Below are 12,634 nucleotides of genomic sequence, written 5' to 3'. Positions count from 1 at the left end.
GTCATTCCAGTGCACCAGCCCCGATTGCCAATCCAGGTTCGACGCATGTCTCTGTGTTTTAATATGCTGTCTAGGTTGGTCATAGCTTTTCTTCCAAGGAGCAAGAATCTTTAAATTTCATGGCTGCAGTTACCATCTGCAGTGACTTTGGACCCCAAGAAAATAAAGTCTGTCACTGTTCCTTTGTTTCCCCGTCTATTTGCCATGAAGTGATGTGATCAGATGCCATGATCTTAGTTTATTGAATGTTGAATTTTAAGCCTACTTTTTCACTGTCTTCTTTGACTTTCATCACGAAGTTCTTCACTTTCTGCTATAAGGGTGGTGTCACGTGCATGTCTTAGGTTATTGACAATTCTCCTGCCAGTCTTCATTCCAGCTTGTGCTTCATCCAGTCCGTCATTTCATATGATGTACTCTGCAATGAGTTACACAAACTGGTTGACAATATACAGCCTTGACCTACTCTTTTCCCAATGTGGAACCATTCCATTGTTCTATGTCAAGGTCTAACTGTTGTTTCTTGACCTGCATACAGATTTCTCTGAAGACAGGTAAGGTGCTCTGATATTCCCATCCCTTTAAGAAATTTCTACAGTTTGTATTGATTGACACAGTCAAAAACTTTGGCGTAGCCAATAAGGCAGAAGAAGATGTTTCTCTGGAGCTCTCTTTCTTTTTTGATAATCTACCAGCTGTTGACAATTTGACCTCTGATTCCTCTGCTTGAACATCTGGAAGTACTGTTGATGTCTTTCTTGGAGAATTTTGAGCATTATTTGGATAGCATGTGAGATAAGTGCAATTGTGTAATAGTTTGAACATTATTTTGACTGGAATGAAAACTGAACTTTCCCATTCCTGTGGTCACTGATGAGTTTCCCGTTTGCTGGCATGTTGAGTGCAGCATTGTAACAGCATCATCTTTTAGAATTTGAAATATCTCAACTGGAATTCCATGACCTCCTTTAGCTTTGTTCCTGGAGAACCTTCCGAAGGCCCACTTGAATTCACATACTAGGTTGTTTGGTTCTAGGTGAGGGATTATACAATCGTAATTATATGGGTATGATAAGAGCTTTTTATTGTTAATAATCAATTGAAAAATTTTATAAGACCTTAAAAAGACTAGAGAGTAGGGCACACCCTGCCCAGTTCTGATACATATGTCAGAAGCTTCTTCTATCCATTTTTTCTTTTTTTTTTTAAATTTATCTATTTTAATTGGAGGCTAATTACATTACTGTATTGGTTTAGCCATACATTGACATGAATGTGCCCAGGGTGTACATGTGTTCCTCATCTTGAACCCCCTCCGACCCCCATCCCCAACCCATCCCTCTGGTTCATCCCAGTGCACCAGCCCTGAGCATCCTGTATCATTCATTGAACCTGGACTGTCAATTCATGTCACATATGACAATATACATGTTTCAATGCCATTTTCCCAAATCATCCCACCTTCACCCTCTCCTACAGAGTTCAAAAGACTGTTTTATACATCTGTGTCTCTTTTGCTCTCTCGTATACAGGGTTATCGTTATCATCTTTCTAAATTCCATATATATGTGTTAGTATACTGTATTGGGGTTTTTCTTTCTGGCTTACTTCTTTCTCTATAGTAGGCTCCGGTTTCACCCACCTCATTAGAACTGATTCAAATGTATTCTTTTAATTGCTGAGTAATACTCCATTGTATATATGTGCCACAGCTTTCTTATCCATTCATCTGCTGATGTACATCTATGTTTATGCCATGTCCTGGTTATTATAAACAGTGCTGTGATGAACATTGGAGTACATGTGTCTCTTTCAATTCTGGTTTCCTCAGTGTGTATGCCCAGGAATGCAATTGTTGGGTCATATGGCAGTTCTATTTCCAGTTTTTTGAGGAATCTCCACACTGTTCTCCATAGTGGTTGTACTAGTCTGCATTCCCACCAACAGTGTAAGAGAGTCCCCTTTTATCCACACGCTCTCCAGCATTTATTGCTTGTAGACTTTTGGATAGCAGCCACTCTGATTGCCGTGAAATGGTACCTCATTGTGGTTTTCATTTGCATTTTTCTGATTATGAGTGATGTTGAGCATCTTTTAGCATCTTTTCATGTGTTTGTTAGCTATCTGTATGTCTTCTTTGGAGAAATGTATGTTTAGTTCTTTGGCCCATTTTTTGATTAGGTCTTTTATTTTTCTGGAATTGAGCTGCAGGTGTTGCATGTATATTTTTCAGAAGAATTCGTTGACAGTTGCTTCTTTTGCTATTATTTTCTCCCATTCTGAATGTTGTATTTTTCACCTTTCTTATAGTTTCCGTTGTTGTGCAGAAGCTTTTAATTTTAATTAGGTCCCATTTGTTTATTTTTGCTTTTATTTCCAATATACTAAGAGGTGGGTCATGGAAGATCATGCTGTGATTTATGTCGGAGAGTGTTTTGAATATGTTCTCCTCTAGGAGTTTTATAGTTTCTGGTCTTACATTTAGATATTCATTTTGAGTTTATTTTTTGTACTGTCTTAGGGAGTGTTCTAGTTTCATGCTTTTACAAGTGGTTGACCAGTTTTCCCAGCACCACTTGTTAAAGAGATTGTCTTTTCTCCATTGAATATTCTTTCCCCCTTTGTCAAAGATAAGGTGTCCATAGGTGCATGGATTTATCTCTGGGCTTTCTATTTCATTCCATTTATCTATATTTCTGTCTTTATGCTGGTACCACACTGTTTTGATGACTGGCTTTGTAGCAGAGTCTTAAGTCCGGCAGGTTGATTCCCCCAGTTTCATTATTCTTTGTCAAGATTGCTTTGGCTCTTCGAGATTTTTGTATTTCCATACAATTTGTGAAATTATTTGTTCTAGCTCTGTGAAAAACACTGTTGGTAGCTTGATAGGGATTGCAATGAACTTATAAATTACTTTGGGTAATAGATTCATTTTCACAATATTTATTCTTCCAATCCATGAATACGGTATATTTCTCCATCTATCAGTGTCCTCTCTGATTTCTTTCACCAGTGTTTTATAGTTTTCTATAAATAGATTTTTTGTTTCTTTAGGTAGATATATTCCTAAGTATTTTATTCTTTTTGTTGCAACGATGAATGGAATTGCTTCCATAATTTCTCTATTTTCTCATTATTAGTGTATAGGAATGCAAGGGATTTCTGTGTGTTAATTTTATGTCCTACAACTTTCCTATATTACTTGATTACTACTATTAATTTCATGGTAGAGTCTTTAGGGTTTTCTGTGTAGAGGATTATGTCATCTGCAAACAGTGAGCGTTTTACTTCTTTTCCAATTTGGATTCCTTTTATATCTTTTTCTGCTCTGACTGCTGTGGCCAAAACTTTCAAAACTATGTTGAATAGTAGTGGTGAGAGTGGGCACCCTTGTCTTGTCCCTGACTTTAGGGGAAACACTTTCAATTTTCACCATTGAGGATAATGTTTGCTGTGGGTTTGTCATATATAGCTTTTATTATGCTGAGGAATGTTCCTTCTATTCCCGCCTTCTGGAGGGTTTTGATCATAAACGGATGTTGAATTTTGTCGAAGGCTTTCTCTGTATCTATTGAGATAATCATATGATTTTTATTTTTCATTTTGTTATTGTGGTGTATTACATTGATTGATTTCCGGATATTGAAGAATTCTTGCATCCCTGGGATAAAGCCCACTTGGTCATGATGTATGATCTTTTTAATGTGTTGTTGGATTCTGATTGCTACAATTTTGTTAAGGATTTTTGCATCTATGTTCATCAGTTATATTGGCCTGTGGGTCTCTTTTTGTGTGGCATCTTTGTCAGGTTTTGGGATTAGAGTGATGGTGGCCTCATCGAATGAGTTTGGAAGTTTCCCTTCCTCTGCAATTTTCTGGAAGAGTTTGAGTAGGATAGGTATTAGCTCTTCTCTAAATTTTTGGTAGAATTCAGTGATGAAGCCGTCTGGACCTGGGCTTTTGTTTGCTGGGAGATTTTTTATTACAGTTTCAATTTCCGTGCTTGTGATGTGTCTGTTAAGATTTTTTTTTTTTTTTCCTGGTTCAGTTTTGAAAAGTTGTACTTTTCTAAGAATTTGTCCATTTCTTCCAAGTTGTCCATTTTATTAGCATATAATTGTTGATAGTAGTCTCTTATGATACTTTGTATTTCTGTGTTACCTGTTGTGATCTCTCCCTTCTCGTTTCTAATTGTATTGATTTGGTTTTTCTCCTTTTGTTTCTTGATGAGTCTGGCTAGTGGCTTGTCAATTTTATTTACCCTCTCAAAGAACCAGGTTTTGGCTTTGCTGATATTTGCTGTGGTCTCCTTTGTTTCTTTTGCATTTACTTCTGCCTAAATTTTAAGATTTCTTTCTTTCTACTAACCCTGGGGTTCTTCATTTCTTCTTTTTCTAGTTGCAGTACATGTAGAGTTAGGTATTTAGTTGATTTTGTTATTGTTTCTTGAGGTATGCCTTTTTTGTTATGAACCTTCCCCTTAGCACTGCTTTTACATTGTCCCACAGGTTTTGGGTTTATTGTGCTTTCATTTTCATTCGTCTCTAATCATATTTTTATTTCCTTTTGATTTCTTCTGTGATTTGTTGGTTATTCAGCAGCGTGTTTTTTCAGCCTTATATGTTGGAATTTTTAATAGTTTTTCTCCTGTAATTGAGAACTAGTCTTACTTCATTGTGGTCAGAAAAGATGCTTGGAAAGATTTCCATTTTTAAAAAATTTTTCATGGCTAGATTTATGGCCCAGGATGTGATCTATCCTGGAGAAGGTTCCCTGGGCGCTTGAGAGAAATGTGAAATTCATTGTTTTGGGGTGAAATGACCTATAGATATCTATTATTTATAACTGGTATTGTATCATTTAACGTTTGTGTTTCTTTGTTAATTTTCTGTTTAGTTGATATATTCATAGGTGTGAGTGGGGTATTAAAGTCCCCCACTATTGTGTTATTGTTAATTTACCCTTTCATACTTGTTAGCATTTGTCTTACATTTTGTTGTGCTCCTATGTTGGGTGCATATACATTTATAATTGTTATATCTTCCTCTTGGATTGATCCTTTGATCATTATGTAGTTTCCTTCTTTGTCTCTTTTCACAGCCTTTGTTTAAAAGTTTATTTTATCTGATATGAGTATTGCTACTCCTGCTTTCTGTTAGTCTCTATTTGAGTGGTATAACTTTTTCCAGGCCTTCACTTTCAATCTGTATGTGTCCCTCATTTTGAGGTGGGTCTCTTGTAGACAACATATATGGGGGTCTTACTTTCGTTTCCATTCAGCTAGTCTTTGTCTTTTGGTTGGGGCATTCAACCCATTTACATTTAAGGTAATTATTGAAAAGCATGATGCTGGGAGGGATTGGTGGCAGGAGGAAAACGGAACGACAGAGAATGAGATGGCTGGATGGTATCACTGACTCTATGGAGGTGAGTTTGCGTGAACTCCGGGAGTTGGGTGATAGACAGGGAGGCCTGGCGTGTTGTGATTCATGGGGTCACAAAGAATCGGATACGACTGAGCGACTGAGCTGTACTGAACTGAATTGATGATCTCGTTGCCATTTATTTTCTTGTTTTGGGTTTGAGTTTATACACTCTTTCTTTGTTTCCGGTCTAGAGAAGGTCTTTTCGCATTTGTTGGAGAGCTGGTTTAGTAATGCTGAATTCTCTCAACTTTTCATGTCTGTACAGATTTTGATTTCTCTTTCATATTTGAATGAGATCCTTGCTGGGTACAGTAATCTGGGCTGTAGGTTATTTTCTTTCAACACTTTAAGTATGCCTTGCCATTCCCTCCTGGCCTGAAGAGTTTCTATTGGAAGATCAACCGTTATCCTTACGGTGATCCCCTTGTGTGTTATTTGTTGCTTTTCCCTTGCTGCTTTTAATATTTGTTCTTTGCGTTTGATCTTTGTTAATTTGATTGATATGTGTCTTGGGATATTTCGCCTTGGGTTTATCCTATTAGGGATTCTCTGGGATTCTTGGACTTGGATGATTATTTCCTTCCCCATTTTAGGGAAATTGTTAACTATTATCTCCTCAAGTATTTTCTCGTGGTCTTTCTTCTTGTCTTCTTCTTCTGGGACTCCTATGAATCAGATGTTGGGTCGTTTGACATTGTCTTAGAAGTCTCTGAGATTGTCCTCATTTCTTTAAATTCATTTTTCTTTTTTCCACTCCGCTTCATTTATTTCTACGATTCTATCTTCTAACTCACTTATTCTGTCTTCTGCCTCTGTTATTCTACTGTTGGTTCCCTCCAGAGTGTTTTTTTATCTCATCTATTGCATTGTTCATTGTATACTGACTCTATTTTATTTCTTCTAGATCCTTGTGAAACCTTTCTTGCATCTTCTCAATCCTTGTCTGCAGGTTATTTATCTATAACGCCAATTTATTTTCAAGATTTTGGATCATTTTCACTATCAATATTGGAATTCTTTATCAGGTAGGTTCCCTATCTCTTCCTCTTTTGTTTGGATTAGTGGATATTTATCCTGTTCCTTTATTTGTTGGGTATTTCTCTGTCTCTTCATCTTGCTTATATTGCTGTGTTTGGGGTGGACTTTCCGTTTTCTGGCAGTTTATGGAGTTGACTTTATTGTGGAGTCTCCTCGCTGTGGGTGAGTTTGGACGGGTGGCTTGTCAAGGTTCTCTGTTTAGGGAAGTTTGCATCGGTGTTCTGGTGGGTGGAGCTGGATTTCTTCTCTTTGGAGTGCAATGAAGTGTCCCATAATGAGTTATGAGATGTCAGTGGGTTTGGAGTACTTTGCACAGCCTGTATATTGAAGCTCAGGGCTATTTTCCTGTGTTCCTGGAGAATTTGCATGATATGTCTTGCTCTGGATCTTGTTGACCCTTGGGTGGTGCTTTGTTTCAGTAGGTATGGAGGCGTTTGATGAGCTCCTATTGATTAATGTTCCCTGGAGTCAGGGGTTTTCTGCTGTTCTCAGGATTTGGGTTTAAGCCTCCTGCCTCTGATTTTCAGTCTCATTCTTGCAGTTGCCTCAAGACTTCTCCATCTGTCACTTCCAAGGTGGTTCCCCCTGTTTTAGCTTCTGTTTGCTGGTCTCTTCAGTGTCTAATTTCCTCCCTGACACTAGGGGGCAGTGGTGGCCACTTTTTAAGACTCACTTGTTTTGTCGTGCTGTGGGAAGTGAGGAGTGCTGCAGACAAGTATCTCTGGCATCTGTAGGGAGTGTTCACATGGTCTTGGCCACACTGGGTCTGCCCCTGCTCACCACGCATGTGCTGTATCAGTCTACCCTGCACAGGCTCTAGGTTGCTCTGCCGGGAACTGTCTGAGGCTGGCACTGGGTTGTATGAACATCCCAGGTCTAAGCTGCTGAGTTTCAGGTACTCAAGTACTCCACAAAGGTGAAGATTGGTTGGGCCTGCGTTTTGTTCCCTTCCCCGGTCTGAACAGCTCAGGTGTTGGGCGAGCGTGGTTGCTGCGACTTATCTCCTCTCCAGTCCCTGCTGCTTGGTTTTATGGGTGTACACCTGGCACACCTTCTCAGGCAGATGTCGACAGACCAGAAACCTACGAAGTCTTGGTTAGCAAGGAAACCTGTTTGCAGTTTGGTATCGGATACCTCTCTGGGGCCGCAATTGCCCCATTCTGGCTCTGGCTGCCCTCCCCTGTCTGTCTAGGTGGGGATGGGCTGTCCGCAGCCGGCTAACTCTGCTCAGTCATTTGTTCTGTGAGCAGGTCTGGTGGAGACATCAGTTCAGTTCAGTTCAGTCGTTCAGTCGTGTCCGACTCTTTGCGACTGATTACCAAAGAATTGATGCTTTTGAACTGTGGTGCTGGAGAAGACTCTTGAGAGTCAATTGGACTGCAAGGAGATCCAACCAGTTCATTCTAAAGGAGATCAGTCCTGGGTGGAGACTTATGTTAGGGCTTTTGCCTTTTTTGCGGGTTAGCTATCCCACAGTTTGCTTTGCTATCACCAGTTAGCGCTCTCAGATTGCTCTGGTGACATTCGGGCCCAATCTTCTCTCTAAGCAATGCAGTCCACGCTTCCCTGCCCAGCCGCCGCTAGCTAATGGCAGATGTGGGCGTCTGCGCTGCTTCTCTGCTGGGAGTTACTGTTGGGCACGTAAGCTGTGGGTTTTTATTATTTCTTTTTCCTCCCGGTTATGTTGCCCTCTGGGGTTAAAAGGCTCATCACAGATTCAAGAGTAAGAGTGCTTCCTGGTGTTTGGAAACTTCTTTCCTTTTTAAGCCTCCCTTCCCAGGAGCGAGCTCCATCCTTACCTCTTTTGTCCTTCTATTTATCTTTTTTTTTTTCCTACCCCATTTTGAAGATAATGGGCTGCTTTTCTGGGTGCCTGATGTCATCTACTGGCCTTCGGAAGTTGTTTTGTGGAATTTCTCAGTGTTCAAATGTTCTTTTGATGAAATTGTTGGGGGAGAAAGTGGTCTCTCCATCCTATTCCTCCACCATCTTGTTCCAGATTCTCTGATCTGAATATCTATGTTGATTACCTAATGTTTTCTATATCTCAGCTTGCAGGAGCTCCTTCTATTCCTGGAGGTATATTTTGTCTTTTGTAAACTTGCCCAGAGCCCTTATAATGGAAACTTCTGCACTCGCCTCAGGGAAAAGCGATGGTGTCCTCAGGCAATCCCTCCTACCCGGGACTGAGCAGTTCTTGAAATGTCTCTACCAGGTCCTTGGGACTCGTGGTCTCCCGCTGCTTGGATGGGCTGAGGGCCACAGGGACGCCGCAACTGGGGTCCTATAGATGCTGCTGCTCCACTGCTGCTGCCCCATCCCCAAAGGCAGCAACAGTTCGCCACCGCCTAAGCCTCCTCATGCTCCATTCTCTTGGTCACCCCTCTCCAGAATCCGCCTGCAGGATTGGCAGCACCTGCGGTGCAGCGGGGTGGGAAGTAGTGGAGGTGGTGGTTCCCATGCGGGCATGCCCAGATGCACCGGCTAGAGCAGCTGCAGCGGCAGCTGGAGCACACGAGCCCAGCTGCACTTCCCCAGCAAAGGCTCTCCTTTTTTTCACTCTAATAAAAGTGCAAATCTCTGAGTGTCTGAAGCTGAGACTTTTGTATCAAGGCAAAATTCTCTCCTTTGGAAATCAACAATCTGACATCACTCACCATAAGTTATAAGTATTGCCATTTCAAAGTAGTTGTCACCAATAACAACTTTAGTGTTCTTCTGGCTATAAGAAGATGCAAGGATTTGGGCTCAAGAAAAATTTTACATGAATATCTAACTATGCGAAGGTCTGTTTTGTCCATTTTTCCCAGAGCAGAGAGTGAGTGATTAGTTTCTGATTTCCATCCTGAACTCAGGTTGTTAAAGGTCAGCAGCAGTAGTGTCCATGATTTAATCTTTGTAAAGGCATTTGGTAAGTGTCAGGTTCCAGTAAGCAGGACTACTTTATTGCCATGAGTTTGACCATGGCTTGGGACATTTCATTGCCAATTTGTCCCACCATACTCTCTGAAAGCTCATTCCCAGGTCTTTTGAAGATTTCATGGATATGCCACTCAGAGTGATGTTTCTGGATAAACCCTGTGAGTAACAAAAATCTCTGGACCACTCTGTCTTACTAGTCTTATGGTCCAGGAAAATATTCCCTATTGTCTCTTCTCATATACAGAGTCAAATTATTATAATTATGGATTATATATGGAACTATACACCATCATTGTATCAGTGGCGAAGCCTCATCCTTGATGATGTAAGAGAATATTTTTGAAGCAGGAAATATAGAAAACCATGGAGTTAGCAATAGTAGTGAATCATAGGTAAGAACTTAAATCAAGAACTTCCATTAAGTTTAGCCCAATGATATCTCCAGTTAATGTGACTTAGTTTGTTAAATGACAACAGCCTACTGCTTATTTCCTGGTTGTAGATCTTGAAGCATCTGACATTTAGTTAAATATTGCAAAATGACATAAGCTTTCAAAACGAACTTAGAGTGTTCTTTTTAATACCTTAATTAAACCTCTTAGCAATATTACTTAACCACAAGGAACTATCTCAGAAGTGAGTCTTAGTAAATGCAGAACTTAACTAAAAAAATAGAACTTAATGTTCAGTGAAATAAAGCATTTTCCAAAAATTATCGCCATTTTTATTAACACAGTTAAGACTAATTTATTTTATTTTTGTTAAGGTGGATTTTTCTTTTAAAGCTCCCCAGTATACTTTGAGATTTCTGTATATGTTGAGAGTCAGTGTTTTTATTTATCTGATAAGGCTGTTCAGAACACAAGTTCATCCAATTTCTGGAGGGACAAGGCAGAGAGAAAAAAGTTATAATTTTATCCACAGGTGTAAATTACTGAATCATGTTAAACCATCAGTAATTTTAGGAGAAGAGCCTCTTTTTATCTGAAAAAAAAAAAAAAAATATATATATATATATATATATATATATGTATATATAAGCCAACAATATGTCAGACAAAAAGGCATTAAAATTGTAATGTTTCTATGATTTAACCAGTACAGTAGGTGCCTTGATCTTGGAGATTGTAGAAAACACATTTTTACCAGTTTCCCCCTCCATTGTGAGACACTAACTCTGCAATCAAAAGGGTCTACCTTGTCAAACAAAAGTGAGGATTGTCAGGGATTTGGGAAAAAGCCAAGCAGCAATTTTAAACTACCCATAGCTCTGGCTATTTGATTTATAGCCACTGTTTACCCATTTTATATTCCCTGATGCTTAGGATGATTTTTGTAAAAGCAGAATGAGCTTTGTATGTCATAGTATTCATAGATCATTGTGAAATAGCACATTTATTTTATCAAAATAATAAAAGACTTTAAAAGCAAATATGAATCACTTAAAGACAAATAAATTTACATAGTCTGTATTCAAAAACCACTTCAAGAAATATTGTTCTTTTAATTAGGGAGAGAAAAACAGATTCTGGTTTGGTACTAGCTGATAGTCACTGAAAATTAACAGTTATTCACTGATAGGGAAGGTTTAACAGTAGGATTCCTGTGTGCTGTTTCCTATCTCTCTTGAGCCCTCTGTTCCTTATCAATTCCTGACAGGAATGAGGAGAGCGGCAAAGCACTCCCAGGACTGACATCAAAGAGATGGTATGCTTGCATAGTTCAGTTCAGTTCAGTCGCTCAGTCGTGTCGGACTCTCCGCCACCCATTGAATCACAGCAGGCCAGGCCTCCCTGTCCATCACCAACTACCGGAGTACACTCAAACTCATGTCCATAGAGTCCGTGATGCCATCCAGCCATCTCATTTTCCGTCGCCCACTTCTCCTCCCGCCCCCAACATTTCCCAGCATCAGAGTCTTTTCCAGTGAGTCAACTCGTCGCATGAGGTGGCCAAAGTATTGCAGTTTCAGCTTTAGCATCACTCCCTCCAAAGAACACCCAGGATTGATCTACTTTAGAATGGACTGGTTGGATCTTGCAGTATAAGGGACTCTCAAGAATCTTCTCCAACACCACAGTTCACAAGTATCGATTCTTCGGCTATCAGTTTTCTTCACAGTCCAACTCTCACATCCATACATGACCACGGGAAAAATCATTGCCTTGACTAGATGGACCTTGGTTGGCAAAGTAATGTCTCTGCTTTTTAATATACTATCAAGGTTGGTCATAACTTTCCTTCCAAGGAGCAAGCGTCTTTTAATTTCATGGCTGCAATCAGCATCTGCAGTGATTTTGGAGCCCCCCAAAAAAAGTCTGACAGTGTTTCCACTGTTCCCCCACCTATTTCCCAGGAAGTGATGGGACCAGATGCCATGATCTTGATTTTCTAAATGTTGAGCTTCAAGCCAACTTTTTCACTCTCCTCTTTCACTTTCATCAAGAGGCTTCTGAGTTCCTCTTCACTTTCTGCCATAAGGGTGGTCTCATCTGCATATCTGAGGTTATTGATATTTCTCCCAGCAATCTTGATTCCAGCTTGTGCTTCTTCCAGCCCAGCGTTCCTCATGATGTACTCTGCATATAAGTTAAATAAGCAAGGTGACAATATACAGCCTTGACGTACACCTTTTCCTATTTGGAACCAGTCTGTTTTTCCATGTCCAGTTCTAACTGTTGCTTCCTGACCTGCATACAGGTTTCTCAAGAGGTAGGTCATGTGGTCTGGGATTCCCATCTCTTTCAGAATTTTCGACAGTTTATTGTGATCGACACAGTCAAAGGCTTTGGCATAGTCAATAAAGCAGAAATAGATGTTTTTCTGAAACTCTCTTGCTTTCTCCATGATCCAGTGGATGTTGGCGATTTGATCTCTGGTGCCTCTGCCTTTTCTAAAACCTGCTTGAACATCTGGGACTTCACGGTTTACATACTGCTGAAGCCTGGCTTGGAGAATTTTGAGCATGACTTTACTAGCGTGTGAGATGAGTGCAATTGTGCGGTAGTTTGAGCATTCTTTGGCATTGCCTTTCTTTGGGATTGGAATGAAGACTGACCTCTTCCAGTCCTGTGGCCAGCGCTGAGTTTTCCAAATCTGCTGGCATATTGAGTGCAGCGCTTTCACAGCATCATCTTTCAAGACTTGAAATAGCTCAACTGGAATTCCATCACCTCCACTAGCTTTGTTCGTAGTGATGCTTTCTAAGGCCCACTTGACTTCCCATTCCAAGATGTCTGGCTCTAGGT

This window comes from Moschus berezovskii, chromosome Y (genome assembly GCF_049115385.1).
Source record: "Moschus berezovskii isolate FMDL1 chromosome Y, NW_MosBer_1.0, whole genome shotgun sequence".
Lineage (NCBI taxonomy): Eukaryota > Metazoa > Chordata > Mammalia > Artiodactyla > Moschidae > Moschus > Moschus berezovskii.
Note: the sequence above shows the minus strand (reverse complement) of the source record.